At 38.0% G+C, this 16,706-nt stretch overlaps 1 protein-coding gene across 2 annotated transcripts in view; it reads left to right on the top strand.

Moving 5' to 3' along the window:
- The first annotated feature begins 4,473 nt into the window (after positions 1-4,473).
- The window catches only part of LOC110847005 (slit homolog 3 protein), an 83,060-nt gene continuing 70,827 nt past the window's right edge, over positions 4,474-16,706 (top strand). For both annotated transcript variants that reach the window (XM_035850182.1, XM_022093848.2), the window contains exons 1-2: positions 4,474-5,734; positions 13,851-13,908. The gene's annotated coding sequence lies outside the window, so the exon portion shown is untranslated. The remainder of the gene's footprint in view (positions 5,735-13,850; positions 13,909-16,706) is intronic.

Here is a 16,706-nt window from a genome sequence, read left to right as displayed (position 1 = left end):
GTATGATGTAAGTCTTATGTGAAGAACACGATGATACAACAGCCACGTCATAATAAGCAATATTAGAATTCTGCTTCGGCGTGGCAAGGCTGTGAAGTGATAAAAAGGTTAAGAAGCTAGAAACAATTTTGAATCCACATCGTTAACATTTGAACAGTGTTTTGAGCTCACGCTGATCCGATAAAACTCTGTTTTGTTCGCTCGCCTTGTTGATTTCGGAATTATTGTTGTTGATGAGAGAAAACGCGACGGGAGGAGAGTTGCTAATCATCAAGGGATCCATAGAAGTATCCCCAGAGAGAGAGAGAGAGGGACGACGACTTGCCTTATAGTTATTAGCTCTGAAGAAACGGGGGGTAGAATAGGTAGAACTGTGGGCTTGTCACGAAAATGGATTATCATTAAAACTGACTTAATTGACCAGATTACACTGTATGTTAACCTAACTATATCCCCATTCAACATGTTCCTTGGTCCAATGAGGTTTTAAAAAGTGTGGAATAACCTGACAGCTGGGTAGCTCAAGCTCATGTTAATAATAAGTGCTAAATTATGGGGTTCGTTAAAGAGAAAAATAAGATGAGACGGAAATGCTCATTTCCATAAATTTTTATTCCCAATTCCAATTGAATGGTAATCCATTTGTTTAAAAATTGATTGCATTGGTCATATATGTACTTACTGATTCCCACAAAGTTGGTTCCTGACACTCTTCATAAAAAGTGCAACAAAGCCATAAATGCAAAGAAAGGTGTTTATGAGCTGTTTAATTACACTACAATTACCTTGCACTTAAACTTTTACTATCCCTGTTCTTGTTAACGATTTGACTCCATTGTAGCCTTTTTGTACGGCAGGGGAATATTTCAACCACTACATTTACAGATATACCTGAATTCATTGAGTTCTAAAACCAAAGATCAGAATAGGAAAACCGTCCGAAGATGTCCAGCAGTGTCGCTATTGAACACATTTTAGGTTCATTTCATAAATCATCTCATTATTCACCCCTTGTCTGACACTGATTGAGTGACAATAACACTTTTTCTCGTTCAATTGCAATTCTCCCGTATGCATACATACTTAGGTTGACATTTTGATTGTTTTGGTATGGAAATTTAAGGATACTTTACCAATACCTTTACTATTGATCATTGTGCGTGAGTGATTTGGGGGTCGGGTGAATGATCCTAGATTTGACAAGGAAAATGAGACAATCATTACATATGCGGTTGAATAATAGACAGTCTGTATTTTTCCAATAATAAGTATATGGCTAAAGGACAATTAAGACAAGGGTTTTATTATGGTTAACATAAATTACTTATTATTCCATGGGTTATTTTATGGTGCTTTGCAAACATCGAGCGAGTGCACTTGACAGTACTCCATACTCGAGAGTACACATTGTTTACTGCAACTGACAGTTGCTTGACGCATACTATAAATAAATACGTACATGCCCAAAAAGAATTCTTGACCAAACATTCTAGCCTAGAATTTCTAGGCCATGGAATCTGACTGGGTAAAGTTGTGCATTGTGTAATGATTTGATAGACATAATGTAAAATTGATAATTACCTGGAAAGTGAGTACGGGTATCGATTCTACATATTTGACAGGTTTGAACTACCAGCACTAATACCTGATTTGTTCAGCAAGCATTTAGTTCACCACATTTTACGGTGATGTAGCAGGGCAGAATAATTATGGTAACTTTCGTCCGTGGCATGCAAAGGAAATCAGAAGCAGAAGTCTGGAGGAAATGTTCATCTTAACAAAATCCGATACGTATCTCATATTCCAGTAAGTACGTGGTATTTTCATATCGATGCTTTATTATCAATTTTCCAGTTTCAAATTAGGGTCCTCGATTTGGTGAGAAATTGGAAATTTACCCTTGTCCCACCTTTGCCACATTTCAAAATTCACACGCATGTTCTCGTTCACCGATTGACATTGTATTGATGATACGAATGCTAAGGACATATTTGTAACATAGGACAGTGTGTTAGTGATTCACTTGAGTATGTACTAGTTGCAATCTAAAATTAAGATTTTCAACATGTATGTAGCAGCTGCTCTAGAATCCCACGATTTTGTCAATTTTTCAATGATGTTGAGCAGGTTGACCAACAAATGAAGACCTTTCATTTGTTTGACCAGTAGAAGAAGACCACATCTGAAATGGCAATGAAGTGCACTTTAGTTTGTAATGAGAAACAACAGGTACAAGACAAACCTTGGTGGATTCAGGTGTCGGAAAACAACTCGTGAAACGTCATTGATCATTTATGTTTTCGCTGTTTCTCGTATAAGAAGACATTACATACGTTTTACATGTTTTATGTATAAGGAATTGCATTGCAGAGAAAATTGAAAGTGTTTGACGTCAGTGTTTTTTGCGAGAAGGAAAGAATGTGAAATAAATGTCGCTGCACATGAGAATTGCATTTGACATTTAATTTTTCTACGTTCGGTTTTGGAATGAACCATGATTTTGTTTTATTTAAAACTGCAATAAGTAAATGTGTATGAAGACTTCATTTCTCCACCATCGACATTGCACGGCATGACTCGAGCTTGGCTTGACGTATTCCCCCAACCAAGTCATATAACGCAGTATGTGTTCGTTTTATTGCTATTGAAGTTCACTTATTCCCTCGGTGCGTTTGAAAGTATCCAAGTCAAAATATTTGACTGGTAAAAAAGTCCTTGAGCGTAGTTATGAACTTTGAAAGGTATCAGATTGGTTCAAGTTCCATTAATAAATTTTATGGTTATCACGCTTGACCTCATTGCTTTTGAAGTTCATCTGGAATGCTGGGATCCGAAATGTGAAAACGAATAAAAAAATTCCTGATTCTCAATCGGACTGACGCAAGTGGACACATCAAATGGAAGAACCAACAACCCAATCCTAGCTGATTATTATACTATTCTGTGACTTTTACATACATCTGCTAACTTTTGGATATATGGTTAACTCTGTCTATTTCGCTTTCATTTGGCCATTAATAGCAATCATAGTAAGTCGTGCTTAAAACTCGGGAGGTTTCAAAAAGTCAGAAAATAGAATACGAATAATACTTAAAACATTTGAATTGCAATAAAGAGTGGCTAATCGCATAATGGCCGGGTGCTACTTAAGGGGAGTCCTCAAACCGGGACAGACTGAGAGATCTTTGTTCCTGTAAATTAAAATCCCCTGCATTGCAGCTGTCATTGAAATGGTGCATTTATTCGCAAAGAGTTGAGCTACCCTCGTATCAACCTGCAATCTGTATGGCAGTGTTTCGGTAGTACATAATTGCTGGATAAAGGGATAGGGAACGGAACGAATATTTCCTGCTTTACGTATTCTAGAATCTGCATATGGCTGCTATTCTGGAGAGAAGTAAGTATTACATCATTTTCTATTCTTGACACGTTTTAGAGGAGAGGAGTGACACGGTTTTCATGCATGTATTAGAGCAAAGGTCAAACCAATCTGTCAATGACAAACCAATCTACGAGTTATTGTCGTTTTTACACAGAATGTGAACATTCTTCTTTAATTTTCTTGTACTTTAGAAGCTTAAAAAGGACACTAAAAAATTGCCAGGCTTGAATTCTTACGAATACAAAGGTAGATGTGAGATGAGACTTATGATACTTATTTAGATTCAGATGCAATCAACACTATGATGTGCAGGGAAAATGAACCTTGATAAAGATGTATGGAATGATGAGATATTTTTAAACAAATGTGTATAAAACCACAAATATTTCATGGATCTTGAAAACTTTTGCATATTTTTATTACCAAACCCTTGCCTACTTCAATTAATTAACACTTGAAGTTAACACACCCCTTTTAGCGGATAATTCAATTATGTGTCTGGAATATTATGTGTCTAATTTTCTTGCCTATTCTTCTGAATTTCCCAGCACAAATTAGAAAATGCAATATTTTTCAGGTATCTCTAAGCTTTTTTCGTAACTATTTCATAAGGGTATAACTATCCTAAAAATTCATTTTTTTCACATATTCGGGGAGGCTTTTCTGTATATATCTGTGGGTCATCTCATCCGTTACATAAGTTGTTGAAACGCTATTTGCGGACTCGATGATGAGGTTTCCATCATCAAACCACAAACTTTATATTTAGCTTCTGGATGAACATAAAATGCATAAAATATACTATGTGGTGCATGGAAGGTAGTAGCCTGTATAAGTATCTCTCTACCACAGGACAATCAGCAGAATGAATACACACTTATTTGCATTATTCTTATTACAAAGAGAGCTTGTTTTGAGTTGCGTTATATGACCACACGGTACACACGAGAGTAGTAGATTCAAAGTTTTGGATCATTGTAGTATGAAAGTCGGTTGGTTTAGAATCCTCGAACCCCAATCTCCCGTTGTTGTTGCTGAACGACGTTGTTCCGAGACGAGAATTGTGTTCACCACGGAGCAAAACAGACCCCAAGTCAGTCCAACTTTGCTTTCAGGAGGAGACAGACGCACACGGTCTCAGTTTTTCATCCTCTCATTCTGCCTGCTGCTGCTGCCTAAAGCACTTTTCTGCTTTCGGTCGAGAGCTTCTCCGGTTGACTTGCAGATACCTTTGCCAACATGGCTTGGGTTCATTCCTCAGAGGACCTGCTTCGAGTGTAGACGTGCATGTCAACTTTTTCAAGCGCAAAGCGAATTTTTCCACCACAAGCGAAACCTTTCTTTTCTTATTGAAGGAAAGTAAACACGGTTCGAGTTCAAGTTTGAAATTTTCAAGAGTGAAAGTCATTTCTCTGCACATACACAGTGACGAAGGGGTTGAGTTGTTTGATAGGTTTGGGGCATCAAAGGTAGCCCGAGAAATAAAAGAAAGGAGTATAAAAGACAAACAGGAGGAGAGGAAGTGGGCCTCTGAATCTAAATCTTGGTTTCAAAGGGAAAAATTGAGGCTGACAGTGAATTTTAAAATTGAGATCAACTTGAGATTTTTTTACCATTTAAGACTGTGTTCTCTCCTACGGACCTTAGCTCTCGTTGTGACCGTCTGTAACAAAGCCATAGCCATCATCACATCTCAATTGAGGGAAAGTTCTTCTTGAAATCGAGGTTCTTCAACCAACCTTCAGCGTTTATTTACATTTTGCAAATTGTGTAAAGTGTCCCACCTCTCTCGCCAAGGGTGAGTAGGAAAAAGAAAAGGGAAATACATCGGTTTTCTCGTAAGTCCAGCACTACCTCCTTCTTCGTCTTCTCCTCTGGTGAAAGTTGGCACAGACGAGACAAAGTTGGCAAAAGCTCAGCAGTTGCTTAAGTGAGGCTAAAAAGCAAAGTTTGGCCGTAAAAAACGACCTGCTACCCTCCCGGCATTGCATTCGTTCAAGTGCAGTTGGACAAAACTCTTTTCTCATCCGAAAGAGAAGACATTGAATGTTACAAGTTTGGCAATGAGAGCGTAGCCACCCAGCTGTAGCTGAACAGCAGCATCGAGATCGGCACAAGGAAGAGGAAGAAGAAAGCAAGCAGTTACAACGGGATTGGGAATCTGACATTTTAAAAGGACTTTGAGTTCACAACGGTTCTTCATTCCAGTAAAGTAAAAGTTATTGAAATTGTGACATGAATTATTGAGTAATCACTTACAAATCGAAGGAACATATGTACCCATAAAATCCGGGTGGTAGTTGAACTAACTGAGATAACAAAAGTTGAGAAACGGCTCCTGCTAACTAACAAGTAAGTACATACAACCAACTTGAGACCAACTTGAGATTTCACAGAACCAATTTTGACTAGAATGTCAACTTGCTGAGTGCTGAGCTGAGCTTAAATATGAGCACATATAATCCAACCAGAGCTTGACTGTTTTAATATGAGAGGAGAAAGTGAGTAGTGGATTCGTCCAGCTGCTGTCTCTTTCTCCATGCGAAATTCTCGCAAATCTACGTATGCATGCATGTATAGAAGTATTATGTAGTTTTATATCGTATCACTCGATGATTCGAAATTATTACTCATGATGATGATATTTTAACTTGTGTCTAATACTTTTGGTAATATTTGAGTCTAGTCGACATTGATGGCTTAAACATTTCTTACACGGTTTGAGAAATCTGTAAAAATCTGCGGTAGAAACAGTTCGACTTTTAAGCCTCTGTCCATTTATTTATTTATTATTTCTAACCCAATTTGCGATATCTTGCTCAGTTGCATACAGATTTTGCGGATTCGTCATTCAGGATTTTCCTTCCCAAGGTTCAGCATTTTACAGACTTTCAAAGAGATTTTCCTGTCTTGTCAATTCTGATTCTCGAAGCCACAATAAAGTGCACATCTATCCACTTGTCTTGTCTGATACACTCGTATCTTTGATCAAACCCATCCAGCATATATTCAGCAGTCAAAAATATGCAGAATAAATCAAAAGCAACACCATCATGTATTGTGTATACATGAACCACTGCACTATCCATAAAAGTCAGCACCGATGTTGGTGGTTTGGAACTGATGCTGCTGGATACAGTTTGATCGGCTGAATTCACAACATAAAAACGAACAAAAAACCGACGAGATAGCTTTCAAGGCAAGCAGGTCATTCGCATGAAGTGAGCGAGAGTCTTGATGGATAATCTCTGGCCATGAATGTAAATTCAATCCATATGAAATGTAGTTTACTCTATAAAACCGTGGATCTGTGTGGCAGTGTGTGTGTTCAAATATGTTTATTACAGCAGGTAATAAACATATTTAAATAAGTTTTCAACTTGTTTGTTGAGACTGCATCAGGAAAATCCAGTATTCCACTGATGATTTCCTTTAACAAATTGCTTAATACTCACTTGTCTAGTATTCTCAATGTGTGGGTTTCAATAAACAGTTTGGTTTTCGTTACAAAGTGTGTGTCTGAAGTAGTTGTCTTGTTTATGATCACATAAAATACAGCAACTTTGTTCATGCACAATGCAGTCGACAACTATATTGCAAATCATAATGGAGAATCATCCTTCTTTCAAGAAACACGAATAATCGTGCATATAAAATGTGCACAATCAATTAAGTATGTAACCACCCCCATGTCTTGTCGTGCCCTGCTGGAATCCGTTATGCAGACAAATCATATACAGAACTTGACGTTGATAACTATTATACCATGTTGGAAGCACACGTAAAACAACTTGGCATTTATTAGCTGTCCACAGCAAATCCAACCAGCAGCACAAGACAAGACAATTGCTCAGACAAAATATTAGAGGACAGGAACGGGTAGAAAAAAAGTACAAATCAGAAATAGCCGATTGAGGACAACACTTAATACGTAAAGAGAGGAAGGAATGAATGATACGCAAAAAACGATCTGAGCGAAATGGTAGCGAGAGAGAGAAGATCAAATGAATTGATCTTCGTTGATTGCGTCTGAGAATTCTCAAAGCCCAAAGGAAGGACAACTTCAGAACGATGGAGGACAGAATTATTTTTTATTGATTCCTTCACCGGCTCCGTAAACTGTCCTAGTTTAGTCCACAGAGTTCAGTCTTAAGGGAATCATCCTGTGTGTTTCTTTCTGCTGTGTATGCATGTATGTGGGAGCTGGAGAGTGTGTTATACAAATGGAGTTGGAATTCGGTTTCGGAAGATGTGCAAAGGAGGAATGGCTGGATAGAGTAAATCAAAGTGCGTTGTTTTCCTATTTTGTCCCGCAAGTCTAAACGGAACAACAACAAACTAGACCTAGGAAATCCTCTGGGTGTTGTCAACCTCTTCTTGTGCAGTGAGCTCTCATCCTCCCCAGTTCACAGTTCATTCGTTTCTCTCGTATTTCCCCTGTACATCTAAACTACACAACATTTTCATGAGTAAGTGAGTTTGTCTGCAATCCTCACAAGTAGCACAAGTTTCGCATCATTCCATCCAAAAGAACTGATACCCTTGCACTTTAGCCAGTGTAAACTTGTAAAACTGCTGGAGAAATTTTAGCCAATGTTTCCTGTCCTAAATTGCGGCATGTTGTGATACTGCAGAATTTTGGGGAGTATGGTTGTTCCATTTACCACGACGTCAAATATTTTAGATTTTAAACTAGCTAGTTATAAATTTGGATGTGAATTTTCATTTTATTTTACATATGCCTTACTCATTTCAACCGTTTTGTGTGCTTTATTTTTTGTGGCCTTTGTGAGGTGTGGATTATCGCGACTGAACCGTGAAATGAGTGTAGATTATCGTGAGTTTATTCAAAGTTTTTTTGGTAACCAACTTAAGATTCAAGATAAGCAGTTATAGGATAATGATATTATTACGCAGATCATATAATCATTATCAACTCTGGAGGGAGGACTGGAATTTCTTAAGCGTCGAGTCATCATCGAATTCCCAACTCGTTAACTTGGCCAAGAAGTTTTTCGTGTGATTCTGATTATGTATGAGCAGACCCAATGTGCCATCATTCGGAGTTATCTTTGCAGTCAAAGAACTGCAGCAATTGAAAAGTCTTCAAGCTCTCCAGTCAGTCGTCAGTCTAGCCTTGCTGTCTTGTAGTCTGTGACTGATTTGCATTCTAAGTATCTAGTTTTCAACAAACTAATGCGAAGAGTTTCTTCAATTTATTCCTGCATTCCGTGCAAACAGGGAAGGACAACAACAAACTTGCATTGCATACATAACTCCTTATGCATTTACATCTAATCTACAGTGCATAATATGTTATTGCGTTGTGTGGGTGAGGGAGAAATACATACATGAAATTGCATTGACTTGGATTGTGCGGCATTTTGAACCAAGACGTAGGGTTATGCCATCCTTGTATTGGTTTGATGCTGATAACTTGGTATTTCGAAGGCAATTAGGAAGGAATTCCATGTGTGTGTGTTTATCACGAGTAGCAACAGACACGAATGTATGCATACAAGAGAAAGGGAGGAATATAATAATATGTATGTAATATCCATGCATGATGAACAACGAAGCCGAGTGGCATCAAAAGAACAAATCAAGGAGGAAGCTTGGTTACCAAAGTTGACAGACTCGACACGAAAATGTAATAATTGGCTCCTTTCCGCTCATCACTGACTGAAACAGCTTATAAAGGGCTGCAAGATAAACAAGATGATACCATGATGCTATGGTCCAGTAAAATACTTATATGGTGACTACAGAGCAAATTGATTTGGCATTAATTTGGACAACCAGTAGATATCAGCGGATTCCTGCCACTCATCTTTCTCTTAGCCGTCATTTTTTAACGTTAGGAATTTGAAAGAAATGTCACCAATCCTTAGCTCTGGACTGGAATTCCTTTACACTATTCTAGGTATTGGCGATAAAAAACAAGGACGAGACATCTGCACATTGACACTTTTTACAATCTATGTACCACTGCATCAAATGAAATGTACCAGGAGATGTTGCAGTCCTATTACAATTATTAATATATCTAACTAATTTCGTCGCAAACTATTTGAGTTCGATAGATGATAAAGCACTTATCCTCTGCAGAAGATACTTATAAATGCGGTATTTTGATGCCACCAGAGTTCCTACTAAATGGTTCATCTGGGTTTACTCTGCCATGTATAAAGATCTGCATGAGCCAAAGAATCATCGTCAAGTTTCTCTGTTAATTAAGTTGCGGAAAATCTGAACGTGCGAGATTTGACGAGAGTTCCTAACCCTGGTTTATTACACCTGGGAAATCACTGCGACGACGAGGACACGATCGGTAAATCCAGTGCAGTAGTTTTGTCTCACCTACGTTTGCGCATATGTACGTGCTCATTGCTCAATATCATTTTGTAATAAATTGGCACTCGTGCCCTCAACTGTCACCAAAAATTCATGGCGAATTTATAATGCAAATTATGGAGTACCCTTATTGTGAACCATAATTATTTTATGATGCATAATAAATACTTTCAAGCTGCGGTTCTGTTTTGACAGATTTACAAAATTAATTGGACATGAATTTGTATATTGAAGGATTCATACATAAATATGTACACTCCCAGATGTATACATGCGTAGCATTATGTCACATAATTCCATAACCAGGTCACAAGATTTATAAAAAATTCTATCACAATTGTGTCATCAAATAAAATACAAACATAATTTTTCTCCGTGTACGTACATCCTAAGATTTAGAGTCAGCTATTATTTGACAGTCTTACTTCTTGACGCGGTGTACACTGGCCGAAATAGGATTAGGAAGGGATTATTATTTTTTATTGTCGCGTTGATATATTTCGTGTTGACTAAATCTTTTCGTTTCGCGTCGTCAACACTCACAACGTACGTGAATGAATGTTCTTATACCAATGCATCAAAAGTTTCATATACATACATAAGTTTAATATTGCATTAGCTATGAATGACCATCTGTACGTGGTCAACTAACTGAGTTAAGCTAAGCCTTCTTCCAGCAGACTTTTTTTGTAAATGGGATTGCTTCACTCATCTCTGATGAAGTCAATACATGAATTAACAATCGTCTGTACGCAAATCACGTTAACTTTTCAACGTTTGTTGACTTTGAAAATGACAGGACTGGTTAATGCGGGGAGTTTGAGAGTTTAGTGATAAAGTTCCCCTTTCGCTTCTTCCTTCATTTCTACTATATTTGCTCTGGGTTTTAAGATGCAATGAGATTAGAGAACTCTCTAAACCGCTGCTGATGACTGTGTTTTTGTACACTTTTGGAATTCTGATTGAAAGTTTGAAACTTTTTCTGGTTGTTTGCATATCCAAGCATTGTACAAGGAAACATTGTGATAAGAGAAGGATTTTTGAAACTAATCCGATTTAATGGAAAAGACATCTTCTTCTTGGTGGAGTAACGAACCTTCCGGAGTTGAATTATATATAAGTAAGCAGCTAATATTGTGGTAAAGGGAGTGACGATGAGTTGGGTTGGCCATTCATTTGTTTGAAAGAAGCTGGCTTAGCCACAGGAAATCATGTTGGGACGAATTTCTTATTTGGGCATTTGCAAAATGAGCATAACTTTTTCCATGAGTTGGCTAAGGTATAGTTTCTTCATAAACCACCCTTTTCCGTACTATCCGTGGATCAATTAACTTTGAGGAACTTCCTTCTGCCTTTATTTACTGCGTATATATTTACTAGTACATAGGTATATACATACATCTAGATGGATGGAGGGAGATGGTCTCCCATTTTATAGTTGCAGGATTATCTTGAGAACGTTGCCGTCGTGTAATATTGCAAAGCAAGAAGGCAAGTATACATATGTACATACAACTACCTGATTATTCCGCAGGACTAAACATGGTGCAAGCTCAAGCATATAATCTAATTAAGAATTTTGGAGTTGGGTTGGCTTTTTGGGTTGGCTTTCTGCCTTTTACAGATTGTCTGAATTTTGGCCGCAAAGATACTTTACCCGACTTACTTGGTGGAGAATCAAAGAGGTTGGTTTGCCAAAAGTGTGCTTCGCTTCTTCCGCAAGTTGGAAATTCAGCTTAATGCTACCCGACATATTTTGGGTTAACCAGCTTTCTCTTTTCTTTGAAACTTGCTGCCATACTCGAGATGACCAGCTGTTGTAAGTCGTCGTCCTCTTTGATACTTAAAAGACTTTTACTTTTAAACTTTTACTAATAAAATTGAGGTTACTTTCTTTGAAGCATATGGAAGATTGGCAAATTATCCACTTTATAATTATAAGTTTTCGATTTTCAACTTTTTAATATTTTCTCTGCTCCTCGTAATACTTACGATTAGATATTAGAAGCTTTGAAAGGATTTGATCAATGTACAGCATCAGTTGCAGACTGACATACTTATACGTATGTATGTATGCATGCACGATGCTACTTGTCTGCAAATGGAGTGCATAGCGAATATCGTTAGATATGTCAACCGCTTATCTGTCCTTATAAATCATTGGAGATCCGAAATGAAGTAGGTTAATTTCATTACTTTGTAAATAGTTTTGGGCTTTGCTACCACATTTTCAAAATTCGATTTCATTTCCAGTCATCTCCTAAATAAGTACGTATATCAAGTATGTATGGATTTTAGCTGCTTGCATTTATTTACTTAATCGATATTCGATATCGGATCCACACTCAGCTTCCTATATCCTTAAATCGGATTACGTGCTGGATACCCTGTGCATTGTTTGGCTTAGTGAAAGCCTGTGTTGTATCTCTTTATCACGACGACGGCATCAGCTACATATCTGATGCATCACCCAAGCGTTCATTTTATTGGGAACTCATGCTGCTTCCTTCATCATGACAGCGAATATCCTTTTCCACACGAGATTCGATCCGGGTCATTGGGTGAAAATACCAAAATCGAATGAGGTCAGCAGGGTAGTTTCCAGCCAGTTCTTGGCTCACCACAATGCTGTATTGTATTGTAAATTAAATTGATGGTTTGATGGTGTTAGTGTGCAATGAGCAATTTGGGCTAAACTTCCTTGTTACTGACTTATTCACACCCAATGAGAACAATACGATTAGAACCGCTTTAAAAAGAGAGAGAAACTTAGTGAATTTTTCATACACCAATTACGTAGGTGGCAAGCATCTCATAGCATATTATAGAAAATGCTCGAAATCGATGGAAACTCAAGAGTATCATGGAGAAACACTTTGAAAACAGACCAAGCATCTTAAAGTTGCTTTTGAATCTAATCCAATCCAATGGGGGTGGATAAAAGGATGAGGGTTTGACTGGGTCGTATTTCATTGAAAAAGTCATAAAATATCGGAACCACAAATGCTCAGTCCCCTGCTGCTACAGATGCGGATACATATACCTTCATACATGCACTTACGTACTTGTGTGCATGTGATACTTATCATCCTCCCTTCACAAAATATCCACCATCAACACCGTATAGTATTCCATATAGTATTTCGTCCTCATCCTCCTCCAGCCGAGTCTCTCCCTTGTTATTGATATTGCAGATGGAATTTCAACGTATTATGACGGCATATGGACAACATTACGACGCACTTCGTTAAAAATTCATATGGCACGAAATGCGGAGCTGCACGAATATCTAGGATCCATTTTTATTTCGAGAAATATTAGGCGTAATAAATACTACTACTAAAATCCATGTCTCGAACCGACAATTCCCAATTCACTGATATGTAAGTTATGAATTTGGCATGGGAAGTAAATCATTAGCGATCGCATTATTACCATTATCACTCTGGTTGGCTTTGCATTGTTTATTAGTATTATTTATACCTGCCCTTTGGTTGTGGTCCTTCACTAATGAATGAGATGAGGTGCTCAATCATTACCTTTCTGTTACACTTTGCATTGGAAATTCGTGCCATTGGGCTCCAGTCTAGTTCCCACGATCTCCGAGTTCATAGCCGAACCATATTTCATTTGTTTTGCTCCGTCGACGTGCGTCCCTGGAAATCAACAAGGGACTACTTTTTTACGATTTTGTCCAATTTAATTTACTCTGCTGGGGAATGATATAACGAGCTTCCAAGTTGAGAACTGAGAAAAGGAAGTAGAATACGGATGTGTCAATTTAGCTGCTTTGCTTCACAAAGGGCACAATGCTGGCGATACATATTTTGTAGTTCTTTGCAAGGAGAGAAGGGTGAGAAAACACTACATAATAATAACGTCTGCTTTCTATGTGTTGGTTGGTGCACATGGCTCGAATGAAGATTTATTGTGCTTTTTGTAAACCTGTAACACGGACAATTTACATTTTATTAGATGCATACTTACATACTACATAGGAATCCCATCGTGAATTTCTCACACATTTTATACATGCAATGATTTATGTATATATTTATTTAGTTTTGAAAATTACTACTTAAAATTTCTAACAAAACTTATTCCTCAATTTCAGATAGTCGGACCTATAGAACTGACTGCATCAGTTGGGTGTTAAAGTCAACAAAGTTGAGGTAAGAATGAATTCCTTTGTCAAACGTGTGAGCTTTGTTTGTGAGCGAGTGAGGAAGGGCTTTGTCTCCTCTGACAATGTTATTCTCGGATGAATATGAATAATGATGCCAAATTAGAAGTGAAGCTCGTTGGTTGAGGTTGGTGAAATCAATCTCAATCTCCTCCTTTCCTCTTCCTCGCATACAGTTCGGCTGAGCAATGAAAAGAGTGAGAAGAGTTTTTGTTCTTTACACATGACTTTGGTAGAAAAGTAAACATAATCATTTTTCACTGGTAAGACGTTTTCCAATCTGAATGGAGATTACAGGAGGATTTTCCTCGTCCCGTATTATTGTGTTGGCCGTAAAGTAACGCACTGACTGGATTTTGCTTTTTTCGTCTCTTGTTACTCAACCATCGCCTCCAACCCTTGTTCGGAGACTTATCCATACTTTGCGAGGTTTGATGCTTCCGATCACTCATCACTTTTTGGCCTGAAATCGACTCGTACCAACTTTTACTTGCCGGCTAAGCTGGCTGGCTGGCTAGAGTAGCTTGGAGCACTGTATTTTAGATTCCAGATTAATACTTGTACTTGAGAGACGCAGATGAAGCGACTATTGTGTGTAAAAATGAGAATACTTTCAAAGAACAAATGGACCCGATAAGAAGATACTGATTGCGATTGTTAGTGCACGCTTCAGTTGACAGCAAAAAGTAAGGAAAGCAACCAACGGCAGGGCTTGTGAGATGAGAAACAGGAGGAATAAGCTCTTCTTTTGTAACACATAAATACTTGGCCAAGAGGGAAAAAAAGTTTTTTTTTTGTTTTTCTTCATGACGGATGGAATGGAACCTTCTTTTATTTATTTGTGCCAAAGTCCATATTTGTCCTATGCGAGGGAGATGAGAGAGACCATGCTACGTTCTGACTTTTGATCCCAACTTTACTTCACCTTCGCTTAAGCGTAGGTAGCGTCTCAGGTCCACAAAGACCCTTGAGTGTTTTAGAAGGTAATAAAACTTGATGGATTCGTACCCAAGTGTTAACTTCAGCGACCATTAGGAGAAATAGGTAGATAAAACTAATGAAACCACAGTTTTCCTAAAGGTGTGGAGACGTTCGACTTAATTTCGTCGCTTGTTAAATACTTTCGAAGCAGATTGCGGCGAATGTATGGTCAGTAGGTCGAGTTCATAACTCAAGTCATAGAATATGAACAACGGCAAAATACCACTTAAAACCGTTTGCCGTTTGCGGTCTGTCTGAGCAGCGTAAAGTCATTTAGAATGTGATAATTGCACAAAATTAATTGCCAATATCCAGCATAAATTATATAGGAAGCATATATCTCGAATTTTAGTCAGTGCGACGCCTCCGACTTCACACCGTTACGCCCAAGTAGATTTTTAGCTCAAGCCAGTAATTTTGAATTTATCAACGTAATGTTGTGCACATGTCAAATTATTCGAAGTTTTTTTCTGTGTCCTTAAAAAATAACGGAATAATGGAACTGGAAAAACGTGCCGGAGAAACATGGGTTGCTCCGAGTTCAATACAAGCAAGAACTGAAAACGACACTAACAACGCAAACAAATAATAAAATAAAATAATAAACTTTTTGTTCGTTGGCGTTTTTGGCAAAGATTGAGTCATTCATTTTTAGATTAACATTGGTTATGACAGATTCAGTCAGATTCAGTCATCCAAGAGCAATAAAACCGCAGCAAAAAGCTAGCGTCAAAACAGGCTGAGAGAGAAAGCCAAAAGATAATGAAATTAAATAAATATTGTCTCAACTCTATTATTCCTCATCAAAAACTCGAAACTATAACTTGCAGTTCTTGACTTGGCGAACAAAATGCTTCTCCTATGAGTATGTATGCATCTAACAGTTTAATATACTTATTATTGTTTTCAAACACATTGTACATACAATTGGCATGACCTCTTTCTCTCTTTTTCTGTACATACTGAAATATTATGAAAAGTATAAAAAAATTGTGTAGCTCAAATTGCTAACTGGCAACCTGCACAAGAAGGAAATTTGATCAAAATCGTAAGCATCTGCCTCCCACACATCAAGTTTGGGCAAGTAAGTGGCAGGGAATTGGATCTCACAATGTTAATAATTACGTTTTCCATCCCTCCTATTTTTCTCCCGTCAACGATTCCAACACTATTTCCTTCAAAACTTCAAAGGTTTTCATCTCGGGAAACCAAGACGAGGAAATCTATGCCTTGTCCCACCCAACGTGCACTTGCCTCACATCATCCCCATTCCAATTCTCCACCATATGAACAAACTACCCACATATATATTCCTCTTACGCATCCGTCTCCTTTTCCCGTTCTCGCTTTCACTCCTCCGCGTTATGGCACGTTGCTACATACGTCTTCTTCTTCTTTGGTTGGGTCTGATTTGAAAATTTAAGCAGACCTCAAACAAAATGAAATGTATTACAAAAGAATACGAATAACGAACTGCCATGTGTTGTCTTTGGCAGACATTTTGGGTGTCACACATAGCACGAAAAAGGATTCTGCTCTGCAGCAACCACATTCACAGAAGGAGTGAGCGACGTCAACATTACAAAGGCAGAGGGAAAGAAGTAATAAGATGGTGAAACGTGTACGGTGTGTTGGTGAAAGCAATGTGGTTTAAAAAAGAGAAATTTGCTCAGGTTTCTTCCGAGGTTTCATTTCGCCACCACCAATATGTCTACGTCTTCCTTTTCACTCACAAATAACGCCTCTCGCTGAAATAATTTTGTCTCTGCACCCGTTGCTGCTTGCCCGTTTTGGATGTTGTGGGTG

Source organism: Folsomia candida, unplaced genomic scaffold (genome assembly GCF_002217175.1).
Source record: "Folsomia candida strain VU population unplaced genomic scaffold, ASM221717v1 Fcan01_Sc003, whole genome shotgun sequence".
Lineage (NCBI taxonomy): Eukaryota > Metazoa > Arthropoda > Collembola > Entomobryomorpha > Isotomidae > Folsomia > Folsomia candida.
Note: the sequence above shows the minus strand (reverse complement) of the source record. Positions and strands in the feature narration are given on the sequence as shown.